This window comes from Myotis myotis, unplaced genomic scaffold (assembly GCF_014108235.1).
Source record: "Myotis myotis isolate mMyoMyo1 unplaced genomic scaffold, mMyoMyo1.p scaffold_m19_p_2, whole genome shotgun sequence".
Lineage (NCBI taxonomy): Eukaryota > Metazoa > Chordata > Mammalia > Chiroptera > Vespertilionidae > Myotis > Myotis myotis.
The window spans coordinates 115439942-115455637 of NW_023416324.1; the positions used below are offsets into that span (position 1 = coordinate 115439942).

The 15696-nt window shown below is 40.2% G+C and overlaps 1 protein-coding gene across 8 annotated transcripts in view; it reads left to right on the forward strand.

Moving 5' to 3' along the window:
- The first annotated feature begins 7786 nt into the window (after window positions 1-7786).
- NRIP1 (nuclear receptor interacting protein 1) overlaps window positions 7787-15696 on the forward strand; it is a 103739-nt gene continuing 95829 nt past the window's right edge. For 3 of the 8 annotated variants that reach the window (XM_036352356.1, XM_036352352.1, XM_036352358.1), the window contains exon 1: window positions 8548-8782. The gene's annotated coding sequence lies outside the window, so the exon portion shown is untranslated. Of the gene's footprint in view, window positions 8083-8547; window positions 8783-8938; window positions 9435-14212; window positions 14359-15696 lie in introns of those variants that run through there. The other 5 variants (XM_036352357.1, XM_036352353.1, XM_036352359.1 and 2 more) reach the window with 3 other exon arrangements.

A 15696-nucleotide genomic window follows, 5' to 3' on the forward strand; every position in this document is an offset into this window, starting at 1 on the left:
AAAAGGTGGAAGTACCTTGTGTGAATTAGGAGATCAGGTCATAAAGGACACTGCTACCTCATTGCTTTCTCTTGGATAGCTCATTCTGGGGGCACCAGTGGCCACGTCATCAGGATACTCAAGCAGCTTGTGGAGAGGCTTATGTGGCAAGGACCTGAGGCCACCTGCCAACAGCCTTGTGTGAGAGTCTTCTTGAAATTGGATCCTCCAGCTCCAGGCAAGCCTTCAGATTACTGCAGACCCTGCCAATATCCTGACTGCAACCACATGAGAGACCTTGTGTCAAAACAATCCAGCTAAGCTGTTCCAGAGAGTTTACCTATCAGAATCTATGAGATAATAGTGTTTCTTATTTTAAGCTACTATTTGTGGGAATTTGTTATGCAGCATGAGATAACTAATACACTCACTCAATAGCAAGTATCCTCTGAGTATTGTTCCTATCTAATCCTCACACTCTCTCTGGATACATTCAATGTGATGTTAGCATGAGTTGCTGGATGGTACTTTCAGGAAAATTCCTTAAAAAGGTGATAGGCCACCCAAATTCTTTCTACCTAATATATGGATTTCTATTAGCGAACTAACATCATGAGGCAACCTTGAGGGAAAAAGCCAAGAGCTAAAGATGACAGAATAGAAACAATCTAGAAATGATGATGGCATCATTAAACCAGACCCACAAATGCACTTGTGGACTTATATGTATTGCCCATGGATACAGACAATAGTGTGGTGAAGGAATGGGGTGGGGTAAGGACTAGGTAGAGGTGGAGAGGGAGGCATAGAGATATTTGTAATACTGTCAACAATTAAAAATATATATAGAATTTCACAGAAAATGAACTTACTGCTCCAAAACATTCAAGACATTTAGGCACACCCAAATCTAAAAAAAAACAAACAAACAAACAAACAAAAAAAAAAACAAAAAAAAACAAAAAACCCTATCTTGGTTGAATCATTATTTGTTTTTATATCTGTAATTAGCAACCAAATGTAGTTATTAGCTGATGAAATCTGGAATTCAGTGTCTTGGAAATCTGACATTTAGAAATAAAATACATTGCACTACCTAATAAGAGCAATAATTTAACTTTGTAGGAATAGTTATAAATTAATGAGTTGTGTACCTAGTATAAGTCAGCTTTGTGGGACATGAGTGGTATATGATGTTCATCCAGGATTCTTTTCCTAGGTCACCTCTGGAATTCCATGTTGGCATTGCTGAAAGACCACACATATTTACACTTAGTATGGTGCACACTGCATTACTAACACTGGGGCTGTCCCGATGATAATGTCTTTCACCCTTCCTGTCATTTAAGAATCACAAAGCAGCCCTACCGGTTTGGCTCAGTGGATAGAGTGTCGGCCTGCAGACTGAAAGGTCCCAGGTTCGATTAAAGTCAAGGGCATGTACCTTGGTTGCGGGCACATCCTCAGTAGGTGTGCAGGAGGCTGCTGATCGATGTTTCTCTCTCAATCGATGTTTCTAACTCTATTCCTCTCTCTTCCTCTGTGTAAAAAAATCAATAAAATATATTTTTAAAAAAAGAATCACAAAGCAGCTAAAGTTAATTTGGAACATATAGTTTTCTGGTTTTATAGATATATATTATTATGCTGATTTTTGGCAAGTCATATAAAAAAATAATTCTGAGTTGTACCATTTTTAAAAACATTTACTAACTTAATTTTCTGATATATGTCAAAGCTTCGAGTATTTTTCTTTTTAAAAAAAATATATATAGTTTTATTTAGATATAATTCACATACCATACAACTTACCCATTAAAGTGTACAATTCAAGGTTTTTTTGTATATCTAAAGGGTTGTACAATTACTATTATCAATTTTAGAACATTTTTATCATTCCTAAAAGAAATTCTATACCCATTCTATCCTCATTTTTTCTCAATCTCCTCCCCAGCTTTAGATAATCACTAATTTGTCTCTATAGATTTGCATATTATGAACATTTCACATAAACAGAATCACAGTATGTGCTCTTGTGACTGGATTCTTTTATTCAACATAATCTTTTCAGGTTTATTTATGTCCCAGTATGTACTAGTAGTGCATATGTGTGATTTTTCATTCCCTTTTTATTGGTAAGTAGTGTTTCATTGTAAGGATATACCACATTGTTTACCCATTCATCAGTTGATGGGTATTTGGGTTGTTGCCCTTTATTAATGTTATGAAGAGCACTCGTAGAACATTAATGTATATGTTTTCATGTGGAGATAAATTTTTCATTTCTTTAGAGGATATACTTAGGAGTATAATTGCTGAGTAACCTTTTGAGGAACTGCCAGGTTTTTTTCCAAGGTGGCTACAACATTAAAATTTGTTCACCAGCAGTGTATGAAGATTCTAACTATTCTACATTCTCTTCAACACTTGTTCTTATCTTTTTCTTTTTTACTAGTGGCCCAGTGCACAAAATTCATGCACAGGGGGATTCCCTCAGCCCAGCCTGCACCCTCTCCAATTGGGGACCCCTTGGGGGATGTCCGACTGCTAGAAATCTTTTCCACAATCTGGGACTGCTGGCTCCTAACCGCTCACCTGCCTGCCTGCCTGATCGTCCCTAACTGCCTCTGCCTGCCTGATCGCCCCTAACTATCCTCCTCTGCTGGCCTGATCTCGCCCCCAACGGCCCTGCCCTGCTGGCCTGATCTTGCCCCCAAATGCCCTCACATGCCGGCCTGATTGCCTCCAATCCCCTCCTGGCCTGATCTCACCCTCAACTGCCCTCCCCTGCCAGCCTGATTGCCCCTAGCTGCTTCTTGACTAGGCCCCCATCACCATGACTTTGTCTGGAAGGAAGTTGGATGTCCAGAAGATGGCCAGTCGACCCTGACTAATTAGCATATTACACTTTTATTAATATACTAGAGAGAGAACACCAATTTTAGTAAATGTTATGAAAATATAGACTATATAGGAATTTTATGTTACCTAAACTAAACAAATCTAAAACAGATATGTCAGAATCTATGTCTATTTCCTTTGAGGGTCAAACAGTTATACAAATGGTAAATATACATTTTGTTTTCTTATAGCTATTTTCCCTACAGATCCCTGAATAATTTTGGAAAACAGATATGCTTTAGCTGAAGGTTGTCTAAATAAAATCTCTAAATACTAATAGGGTCATGTTTTACTCAATTAATTTATATATGGATGGATGTCTGTAAAATCCTGAAAATAAAATTTGTATTCATTTACGACAGGGCTGCTAAGTGAAATCCACATAACCCTTTTCTACATAAAGATAGTACTCCGTGTAATGTTTACTTTCAATCATTTAGACATGTTATACTGACACATCATCAAACTGGCAGGTTTTCTTTACCTTCATTGGGATTTTTTTGTCTTAGACTCCTCAACTATACTAGACAACTTCCTGGTTTGGGAATGAGAAGACATTGTCCACAATTGCATTGCATTGAAGTACATGCCTTTTTGTTGTACACTTACAGCTGCTTTCTTTTGGCTATTGGTGTTTAGTTATACTATGTCATAAAGACCACTTTATTTTCAGACATTTTTTAAGATCCCATATTCAGGATTCATTTAAGTATAGAATTGTCAGTTCTTGGCACTCAAGACATCCAGAAAGTAAAAGCTTCAATCTTATTAGGGAAGGCTGCACAGTAACCTGCAGACAGGGTCAAACAGTTATACAAATGGTAAATATACATTTTGTTTTCTTATAGCTATTTTCCCTACAGATCCCTGAATAATTTGGGAAAACAGATATGCTTTAGCTGAAGGTTGTCTAAATAAAATCTCTAAATACTAATAGGATCATGTTTTACTCAATTAATTTATATATGGATGGATGTCTGTAAAATCCTGAAAATAAAATTTGTATTCATTTACGACAGGGCTGCTAAGTGAAATCCATATAACCCATGCCTACATAAAGAGATAGTACTCCATAGTCTAAACACCTTTATTAAACCTTTCTCAATCCTCTTTCATTGCACACTTCCTACTTGCAGCAGCTTCAGGCAGGTGACTACCTCAAAGGCTGGAGTAGATTTTACAGCCCACCAGCAACTGAGCATGGAAGAATTAAAGAACAAAACCCTGAGCTTTTAGAGCCAGGAATATGTTTGATAGGAGCTAGCATAATGGTAGTTCTGTGTTCCAGAGAAGACTTTTTAAAAGCATATTCAACCCCAAATATATAATGCTTTATTTCTGCCATAAAGCCAGTTTACATTTTCAGTCCACCACCACAGTTAATAGAGACAGGAGTAACTGTGGCTAGACAGCACATAAAATGAAAACTTTGCTGATTCTCTAATTGACATAAAAGCCCAGACACAAGAAAGTAGTCTTTATAACATAGTATAGCTAAACACCAATAACCAACAAATGAAACCTTACATTTAACAAGATTTAAATTTTCATCTCTAAAAAGTTTTTTAACTACACTATTAAAGAATTCATCCAAAAAAGGAATTCATCCATTCTCTAGAGCTACAGTGTCCAGTATTGCTGCATCAGCCACAGTCCACCACTGAGCACTGGAACGTGACTAGTCCAAACGGAGATGTGCCATAGTGTGAAAGCCACACTGGAGTATGAAAATTTAGTGAAAATTTTACATCCTTTTTTAAAATAGCTAATGTTGTATACACTTTGAAATAGTACTTTTGATATATTGGTTTAAATAAAGTATGTTATTAAAATTAATTTTACCTGTTTCTTTGTATTTTCTAAATGTAACTACTAGAAAATGTAAAAGTGCATATGCAGCTTACATTTGTGGCTTGTCTTATATTTTTATTTCTCTAGAGGCTAAGAGACTGCATCAGTGTAACTATGCTGGAGTTCGACCTGTTTATGTTTTTGTCAGTTGTCATAGTTCATTAGTCACTAGTTCAAAGTGTATAATGTGGGTTCAAATACTTCCCAATGTATATTTTTGTTTACTTCACCCCACTCTAGTGTTAAACAATCATTTTCCTCTACTGAGAATTCCTTTCCCACTTTGCCTACATGGCAAATTCTTCTTACCTTTTAGTAATCAGTTGAAGCATTATTTTCTCAGTAAAATTTTCTTTGAATTCCCTCATCTCACACCTGTACCCCAAGTAAAAATAAACACTCTGTCCTTTGGGATATGACAGTTTCATACCCCAAATCTACTGAATGCCTAAGGTTTGCTGAGCACAGGGATAGGTAGTGGAAGTATGCAAATGTGAACAATAGGGAAATGAACCCTGTGCCTGTAGTGCTTGCCTTTAGAGTGGAATGCAGACAAGTCAACGGTAGGCACAAATTGATATAAAAAAAATGCTGTAACAGGACAGATTCAGGGAGCATATCATAAACATACCTTTCCCAGGCTACTTCTTTGTGGTAGATGAACATAGTAAGCCTGTAGTATAAGTATGTGATCCCAAGGAAACCCTTGGTTCATAAAAATACTCATGTTTAGTATATAAACTGAAGGGCATTTTTTTTCACTTTATAATTGGTTAAAATGAGAGTTATTTTCAAAATACAAATTACTGGGAGGGGGTTGGGAGACTGGGTAAAAAAGGTAAAGGAACTGCGAAGTATAAATTGGCAGTTACAAAATAGTCAAAGGATGGAAAATACAGCATAGGGAATACAGTCAATAAATTGTAATAACTGTATGGTGTCAGGTGGGTACTAGACTTATCAGGGGGAATCCCTTCATTAAGTTATATAAATGTCTAACCTTTATGCTGCACACCCAAAACTAAAATAATATTGGATAGCAACTGTAATTAAAAAATAAAATAAATACAAATTACTGAATAGGCAATCTTATATTACATATATGCCCCAGGATTCTTGCAATGACTCTCCTAGCCAGGAAATTTAGGTATTGATTTTTTAAAAACAAAGAACAAGAAGAAAATGGCTCCAGTTAGCATGATTAAGTAAACATGAATTCTACAAAAGGTTTGCACTTAATTGAACATTAATGTACTATCAAAAAGAGCTCAGGATTTCAATAATTGGATTTCTGTGAGACTGAAAAGATAGATAATAAGAGGTAACTTTATTAAGTCATCTAACATATGGCAGTGGACTGCTTAACACTAGTGTTGGAGGGCAAGACAGTTAAGTGTAACTTAACTTATTAGGAGATACAATCTCAATGATCTAAACCCCACTTAAGAAGAAAAAAAAAAAATAGCTTTTTAAAGCAACGTCTGAGCAGTCCAAGTATCTGTCCTAAAGTCTATGCACTAAGGTTCATAGGCCTTTACTTCTTGGTGAGCACAAGTCCCTTATACAGAACAGATTTTTACTTTAGATTGAACTCTGAAAAAAGTGAGGCTATCTGGATTCCCAGCCTGCACCAGACTAGAAGCTGCCAATCAGAAGAGGAGGAGGATTTTAGAGGCAGGCATGCTGGCAACAGAGAAAGGACAACAGATTGTTGTTTTAGTGAAGTGGGGAAGAGAGAAACTACAAGACAGAGATAATCACTAGGTCATTGTGTCCTAGAGTCCGTCAATGCAGTGATTCACAACTTACATACCTCCTGGGAGCATCCCTAACACCTAGAAAGAAGCCTAATATATAATGGGAACTTGATATATGTATGTGTTGAATCCACTACAACTTACTACAATCAATTCTTGAAGTAAAGTTAAAGTATTTTTAAGAAAAAGCTGAATGAAAGTCCAGTAAACTGCCTAAGAAAATAGCATTTATAATAGATTTTAGAACTTTGTATAACAGTTAAAAAAGTTTTTTAAAAAGTGAGTTTGACTCCTTAAAGGGCCAAGCTCAAATTATGCTGTAACTGGAGCAGTTTGCTTTGGGTCAATCCTGGGAAAATGATGCATTATAGAACAGCAGATTTGTTACGTTACCTAGGGATTTCAAACTGTGGTATATGCAAATAATAAGCTATCATCCGAGGTTTAAACTATATATGATAGCAACTGACTGCACAGTTGAATCACTAGGTTGATGTAAAATAATTGTTCTAAAATGCACAATTACCATTAAGCAAAATAGTCCTATCATGTGCCCAGCACTGTGCTAGGTGCTGGATTTATTAAGTATTAATTTTAAAAATTGCTTTCACTTTTAAGATTATGAAGGTATTCCAAAACTCTCATTCACATTTTTAAAGGTTAAAGGAAATTTTAAATGCACAACACAGCCATTATATAACAGGCATAGAATACTGTTTTAGGACTTGTATAATTTTTTTAAAAGTCACTAGCAACTCTTTTCAAAGAATAGAATTCTGAAGGATATGAAAACCTACATACAAGAATGGAGTGCCTCATCGCTCATTTGCTTCGTGTAATAAGTGTTCTATTGAACACAGGCATGCCATTTCGAAGCTAAGGCGAGGCTAAGCTGCACGTTGACGTTTTTGTATTAAGCGCAATTTCAGCAATGGCACTCATTTCCTCGGGTAGTCTTTCTCATGGCGAGTTACTAAATGCTAGATGCCTGATACCTGGGTAAGTATTGAAGGGGCGTTAATAAATCTAGTGAGCCGTTTGGGGTGTGTTGAGGATACGGTTTTATAACAACAAATATAAGAACGGAGAAATTATGGTTTCCTAGGACTCTCTCCTCCCTCCACTTTCTCTCTTCACCAATCCATATTCCCCCGAATTAGAGGCGGGTTCAGCAAGATTAGGCTGCAGGAAACACAGAGGCTCCGCAGCGCTGCCGCCGGGGCCTCGTGATGTAATTGTTATTTCTTATTCGGAGACTGAGCCGAAGCAGCTGCCAAAGCAGAGGCAGCCGTTCCTCTAGCTGCGTCCTGAGGGTCAAATTCTTCCCGGGATGAGAGGTTCGCGGACGGACTCCGCGGGAGACTTCGCCCAGACAAAGCCGCCGGAGCCCAGCCCCGCTCCCGGCTGCGCCGCGCGTCCGAGGCGCCGAGCGGGGCTCCCCGGCGGTCTCCCTCCACGATGCCACCTGGAGTCCCTCCACGTTTATTCCTGGGCGCCTACTACGTGCTGGGCGTGGGGTCAAAGTGACCTGGAGTTAGTGCCCGTCCCCGAGATTAAAGCAGGACTCGCAGGTTACCAGGAGGAGGAAGTCGGGGTGAGGGAGCCCAGGGAGCGGAGTTGTGGGGTGAGATGGGAGGAGGGGCGCCCCGGCCCCAGGTTGTGCCCCCAAAAAGAGCCCGTGGCCTTTGTAACCGGAACGACGCCCCAGGCCCCAGAGACGGGGGCGGGGGGGGGGGGGCTGTCCAGGCGCCGTGCGGTCGGGGCGGCGGGACCGACCCGGGAGCCCCGGGGACGGCTCGGCGCGAGGCACCCACCTCCCGGGCCGCCGCGGGGCCCCGCAGCCCCCGCCCGGCCGTCTGGAGGGCGGGCCGGGAGGGAAACCGCACCAGGGGCGTCCTCGGCTCCCGCGAGCTGCGCGGACCCGAGTGGCGTCCTCCGGCCCCGGGGACAATGGAGGGAGGGGAAAAAAGGGTTAAGAAACTTGGCTGAAGCGCTGAATGGCGTGGGGCGGCGAGGGGAGGGGCTGGGCCGCGGCCGCCGGCGGCGGAGGGAGGAGCGCGGCTGCGGGCGGCGGGAGCGAGGCGCTGGAGTCAGCCGCGCAGGCATTGCAGCAGAGCCCCGAACGCGGGAGGCGGCGGCGGCGGCGAGGTCGGGGGACGACACGGCCCACGCCCGCCCGTGGCCTCGCGTCCGCCGCTGCGCTCGGAGGAAAGAGCTCGCCGGGGGAGGTCGGGCGCGGGCGCCTCCGCGGAGCAAGCCTGACGGAGCCCGGGCGCGGAGCCGCGGCGGCTCGGGTGAGTGCGGCCGCAGCCGGGGTCCGAGGAGCGGCGGCGGCGACGCCGGAAACGGCCCGGAGCGCGGCCCGCGGCGTTGGCGTGGGCGGCAGGGCCTCGGGGCGTCGGGGCGCCGAGGACCGCGCGGCCGGCGGCGGGAGCGAGTGCGGGCGGCGGGTGGGCTCGGCGCGGGGGCAGCGTTCCCGGGGAGTCCCGCCCCTCCCGCCGGCTCCGCGTCTCCCGGGAACTCTCGGGGCCCGGGCGGTGGAGCCGGCAAGTTGTGCAGTTGGCCCCGGGCTCGCCGGCCGGTCCGTGCCGGTCCCAAGTCGAGGGGCGGCCGCCGTGCGTCCCGCGAGCCGGGCGACCGGGCCTGGGTCGCGGCGCCCCGCTGCCCCCTCGGGTGCTTCTCGCCTTGCACCGCCCGGTCCTGCTGCCCGGGGCGTCCTGGGCGGCGCCGGGCGCAGCTCCTCGCCTCTCGCCGGTGCCTCCCTGCTCGGTGCTCGCGGGATTCCCGGACAGGAAAAGCCAGTAGGAAAAGGGACGGCGCCCTGGCCCCACCGGAGCCCCCAGGCCGGGTCGTCGGTGCTCGTCGTTGCCCTCCGCGGGCCAGGCTTCTCGGACCCGAGGCCTCAACCATCACTTTACCCGGAGCCAGAACCCGGGCTCGCGTTCAGTGAGTCCTGGGAGGCTGCTTCTCTCTCCTCCTGCATCTGCCTTCTTCTCGGGACTGTTGTTTTATGAAGGGTGTCCCTGGAAATATTCTACGCATTCTCCCATCTTTCCCAGAGTAGTTTCCAAATTGTGATCCCGTTGGTGTTCAGTCTGAAGGAACAAAGGAATCTACTGTGTCTTAGAGGCGAACAGGCTGGGAGTCGGTGACACATGTTGATCTCAGAAGCATTACAGGAGTTTCTACCTTCTAGCTCCTTAGTGACTAAATTGGGTTGTGAAGATAGTAAAAGTACAGAATGATAAGTACTTTTGAGTTCTTAAAATATTGTTTTAATAGGACGTTGTATTTTGGAAAAAAATTAAGACGTTCCCAGCTACAAGGGCTTTTTACTCAATTGGTGCAACTAAGTTGGAGTTTGTCTCCAGTAATGTAAATGATTAAATGTGAGGGTGTTCTGAAAATCTGTCTTTAGAGGAATGGTATCCAAAGTAAAAAGGTTATTGGGTTATATATGATAAATGCTCTTTATATTATGGGGGTCAATTGTGAAGTAAAGGGTTTTGGAAGTTTATTCTTTAAAGTTATGAATTGCATTGAACCTGCTTATTAGTGAATCATAGGCTTAGCAAGTGGGTGGCATCTTCCTGATGTGATCATTCAATGTTTAATCACCACTTTGCTACCTTTGTTGAAGAGACTGAACTAAGTGGACTTTTTAAACAAATGGTGCTTCAACTGCCTAGCACCTAATGTGGGTTGCTGCCTGTAGTATGTTGAAATGTAACTTGCACTGGTTTTGCCCAGCCATTAGGTAATGGGGATTGGGTTTAACTGGTTCAGAGGCTAGTGGCTTCATGACCAATAGTAACTTTTCTCTGCCTGGAATTAGTTCCTGGAGACAAAGAAGGGTCAGTCAGCAGAACAGCTACTGCCCTGCAGGCTGCAGAATTGTTACTCTAATTTGTTTCATACATTCTCATGGGGAAAGACCCCTTTCCATACTTACCTCTGAAAGTGCCTGAGGTATGTGAGGGGAGAAAAATAAAAATGAAACTATAGATGGTTGGTTTTACTCAAATGATTTCTCTATAGTGCCTTTGAGGTAGTTGAAAACCAGATTTTACACCTTGCTTTAGACCCACTTCTTGCACGTGTCTCTGAACTATGCAGAACTTGGATTTTACTAATTTAAACACCCTAAAACATTGTAAGTTCCCAATAAAGAAGTGTCTTAAAAGAAGCTAAAGGCTCTTCTAACTCTTGGAGTTTTAAGAGCAAAACATCCAGATAAAAAATAACCTATACCACCACCTAGAGTCTGTTTGTTAGTTTATTGCTCCTGAAGTTTGCTTAAATTGACGTCTCTTGTGGTTCCAATAGACCTAAAAAATGATTAAGAAGTGCTAGCTTACAAAAGGCCATCCAAGAGAACAAATATTTGTGTATTAAATAGCAAGTGTCAATTTAAATGATCCGTGCTACCTTTAGAATTGAATGCTATGACATATTAAGTTGAGTGGGCCGTTCTCCAAAAGATATTAATTGAGAAGAATTTAAAACAGGTATTCTCAGTTTGTGTCCCAAGGTAGCTCTCATTGTTTAAAGACTTTCTGCATTGTTACCAGAGATTCAAGAAATCTTCAAGAATCTAAATTCCATTCGGACTCCTTGAGGTCCAGGTGAAACAAAAGCAATGATAAAATAAAAATATAAGGAAATGTTAAAACTCCAAAAAATTCTGGAAATTCAAAGGTAAAAGAGAATGTAGGCTATAGTAGAATTGTGGTTCAGAGATGCGAAAAGTAAAATCAACATGAAATAAAGTGGTAATCTGCCTTGTTGGTGGTTTATAGATAATAAAGCAATCTGTTAAATGGGAAACCTTAGAAAGGCAGCCTTGTTGCCACGTGGCTTATATTGTCCATGGAGGAAGTAATGTTCCTCTTTAAATGCTATAACCCGAGAAAAAGAAGGCCTCCAGGATCTTTAATTAAATACCAGTCGAACAGAGAGAACTAGAACACTGTATTAATTCTGTCAAACATCACTATTTTAGAACATTGAGGACAACTAAAAATGAATTAACTCATATCTGAAAGCAGAATTCTATGGAAGGTGACAGATGAGGTAAAACATGTCAATCCAGTGGAATAAATAGGGAGATAAGGAGATGTCATCCTTGGCTCTCTGGAACTATTAGAGGGAAGAATGTTATTATTAATTATACAGATTCCATTGCAAATCAGTACTAGAAGATGCTGGCATAGAATTAATTTTAAGCTAGCGTGGCTAAGGATATCTGACATTAAAGGAATTAGGTTTTTAGTTTTAAAACTTTAAGATTGTAAGCAACTTAAAAACAGTAGTTTTGTGTATCAGGTTAAAAGATAATTCTGCCCAAAATAAGTTCAAAACATCTCACTTTTATGAAGAAAATTTGTTTAATTAAGATTTTGATAGGTTCAGTTTTGCCTTTTAAACTTCAGGATTAGGTTTTAAAGTGTAGGTTAATAGAGAAGAAGGCGTTCTAGTCTATGCTAAGCCCCTCTTTTTATTGCTATCGCTCTCGTCTCCTTTTCTACAATAAATAGCTGCTGCATCTTTGGATGTTTTTGTCTATGAAAAGCCTTCTTCATTTGTTGCTTCTATTCTTGGCTGTGGTGGGGGGTGAAGGTTCTTTACTCTTGTGCTTTTTCTATATGCCACTCCATGTGGCGTGGCTGATACACAGGGTAGATTTTGTTTTGTTTTAATAATGATTTACTGTTACATGGATGAAGACTGGGGAAAAAAGCATTTGCTCTTCTAACAAAGTCCTTTGTACCCATGTCTTCCAACTGGAGAAATATTTTTATGAAAAGCAACTTTTGATTACTATTGAAAAGTTGAACATTTTCAACAGAAGGGGGGGCACTTTCAGGATAATGAGTTCAAAGGCGTGAATTGTTCAAGATTCATATCCTTAAGTTGAAGTTTTTTGAAGGGACTGTGGGGGTGGGGAGCAAACTCATTCTGTAGTATTTAGGTAACACAATAATCAGAGAAATATAACACCAGGATAGTCACTAAGACTTGAGAAGGTAAAAATCAGGCATGTCAGATGATGAAGCAGGCTGATGGAATGGAACTGAGGATTATGTTCAGAGGTTGCAATGAACAAAAAGTAAACGAGATAGATCTTGTTTCTGTATCCTGTTTGCATCTGATGCTGAAGCAGGGACATGAATTGCTGATGGTAATGGAGTCCCTTTTATAAGAGCAGCAATATTACATAAATAGCGGTTGTTTGAGGGGGAGCAATGACAAATTTTGCATTTGTACATTGTACACTTTGTTTTTTAAATTTCTCTTAAATATATCTAATAGAGGATCAACATTGGTTGCCAGAATAGAACCAGAAATTATAGTTTTGGGAAAAAATTAATATTAGATTTTTTTAAATTATTCTTTTTAAGATTTGGTATTTTCCAATGGTCTTATTTGAACATGGAAAACAGAATGCTGAGCTTTGGGTGGTTAACTGGAGAACTCTTTGATAGGATATCTGATAATAGGATATTTGGTGTAAATAATTACAGAAAGGGTGGTTTTATTTTTTTCAAAATAAATATAAGGATTGAGATAAGTAGGACCTTATACTAATTGCTGTCATTTATATATAGTACACACTCTGCATTATGCAAATTCAAATGGGTTACTATGCTATTTTGCAAATAGTAAAAATAAAGCACTACAAAACTTGTGGTATTTTAGGAACATAAGATAAGTTTTTTAAGATCGTAAAATATTGAGAAGAACAAGAATGAGGAAAATGTAAATGTTACACGTTTTACAACTATATTAGGATTTTGTTAAAATTAATACTTTGAACAATGCTGGAGATAACATTTAGTCTAAAACTAGAAGCAATATAGTGAGAAACAGATTTGAAGAATTTGGAAGACTGGCAACTCACAGATATAGAAAAAAGTCACTTTTTGGAGATATGAAGTAAAAAGGACTCGTTCTGTTTACTTAGTAGTATTAAGATATTTTTAAAAGGCTATAACAGATTTTAACATGGATTGTTCTTGAAGATAATTTTATAGATAATCACCTGTTAAAGAAATTATAATTCATCTGATTTATTTTTTGGTCAAAATAAATTTAAGAAGAACTCCAGAATTTGTTGAAGCTTCAGCTAGGAAGATGCTGGTGGTATCCATCCATCCAACCATCATCCCTCCCTCCCTTCCCACTTTTTTCCCTCCACTTTCCCTCCCTCCCTCCTTCCCTTCCTCCCTCTTTCAATAAATAGGGCTAGAATAAAAAAACATTTTGTTAAGAAACTTGGAAATAGAATTGCTTCTCTGACAGGGTTAATAGTTATGTTTTGAATTCAAAGCTAGTGTGGTTCAGTATCCCCAGAACATTCTTAAACTTTGTATGCCTCTGAATAAAGTTCTAAATTAAAACCCGTATTCCTCTTTAGCTTTGTGTCATTTAGCAAAAATACATTTAAGAATGGAAGGAAGAGACCCTTATTTGACTGAAATTCCAGGTCATTCGTGTGACTAAGCCTACTGTCTCAAGAAATCTTAAACTGGAAGCCTGTTGGGAATTTGAGTCATCAGCTTAAGATACCATGGGGACTAGGACAATTCTCATTGGCCTGATGTTGGTGTTTATTCAGAGCTTTGGTGGAAAGGAGTCTTTCACCCTTGAACTTCTAATTAAGAAAGTTATTTGTTAGTTACCTGTTAAATGATAATTCAAGGCTACTCCTTGTTTTCAAATCTATAATTTGCTAATGAGTTGAGAACAGCTCGGGAAATAAGGAATTAGAAGCTTTTGTTGTTAGTAGTGTGCTTTGATTATTCTACTTTTATTTTCTTTAACAGCTAAAATAGATAAGAGGAAAAGGAAAACTTAAGCCTCTTTGTGGGTAAGCTAGTTTTTCGTAGTTGTGTGCTTTTAATTGTTGAATTTGCCTCTACTGTACTAACGTGAACATGTTAATGTTGCTGAATTTAAAAAATCAGATGATAATTTAACACTGCGATAGTAAGTAGGAAACTGCATTTATATTCAACCTTAAAATGAGAATAGTATTATAATTGTTTTGGAGATTTAATGACAATATAGATAAGAGCCTGACATGTAACAGGACACAATATAAGTTGAAGATTCAGAAGTTCAGAATAAAATGGGACTCCTCTCTTGAGGAATCTTATCTAAAAATCAAGAGATGTGAATTGCTTAAAGGATTACAACTGCTTTTTGAAATGCAGTCTTTAATGTTCTACAATAAAGTGGTAGATTTATACAGTGGAAAAAAAGACTAATTAAGGAAAGGAAGGAGGACAGAATAAAGTGGAGAAAAATTATTTGAAAACATGTGAAACACTCCCAAATGGAATATAGAAATATCTTCAAAATAAGTTAATCAGTTATATTTTTACCCTTAAAGGGAATATTTGCACAATGGGTCATGTAGGTTCAAGTTTGATTTTTGAAAAGCATTTTAAAAGTATTTTTGTTTTGTTACTCACACATACTTTTCTAGCTTAGATTCTGCCACTAAAACAATATGATACAGATAAAAGGAGCATCATTTTATATATCTGGGCAACATCCATAGAATCTGTATAACGGAGTAAGATTTGATTTTTAAATTCGGAAATTCTGACTATACATCAATATATGCTGTTGTTGACAATAAGCAGTAAAGATTTCAAGCCTGTTGTTTTAAAAGGAGAGTAGAGATGATTGGGTAAAAACTTGAACTATAAAACAGTTGTTTTCTAGTTACTTGCCTTTAGCCCTTTTTATTGGGATGAAGAGCAGGGAAAGGAAGAAGATTTTGTGCTGGTCACTTGACAGTTCCCCGGTGACATATAGGTATCATTTTCTCTATTTTACAGGTAAAGAAACCTACTAGTACTCTGAGAGATGCCTTAGTAACTTGCCTGAGGTCACAAAGCTGATTTCATTGATAACGATTTGCTTTTTCCTGAGAGTATGCCATCATTTGAAGAGAAAAGCAGTCTCTCTTTGATTTTTAGAAAGTCATCAAAAAACCCTCCTCGCAGTCTGGCCACAGAACTCATGCAGCACATAGTCTACCTAGCCTGGATTCTCAGACCAGTCTTGCTGGGAAGGACATCCTTCCAATATATGATTTGTGCAGCAGTTGATGTCAGTTGTCAGAGCTGATGTCCTGCTCCCTGTGCTTACTGGGGAAATGTCTTCACCAAGAGCAACTATGCAATGCTAACCTCTG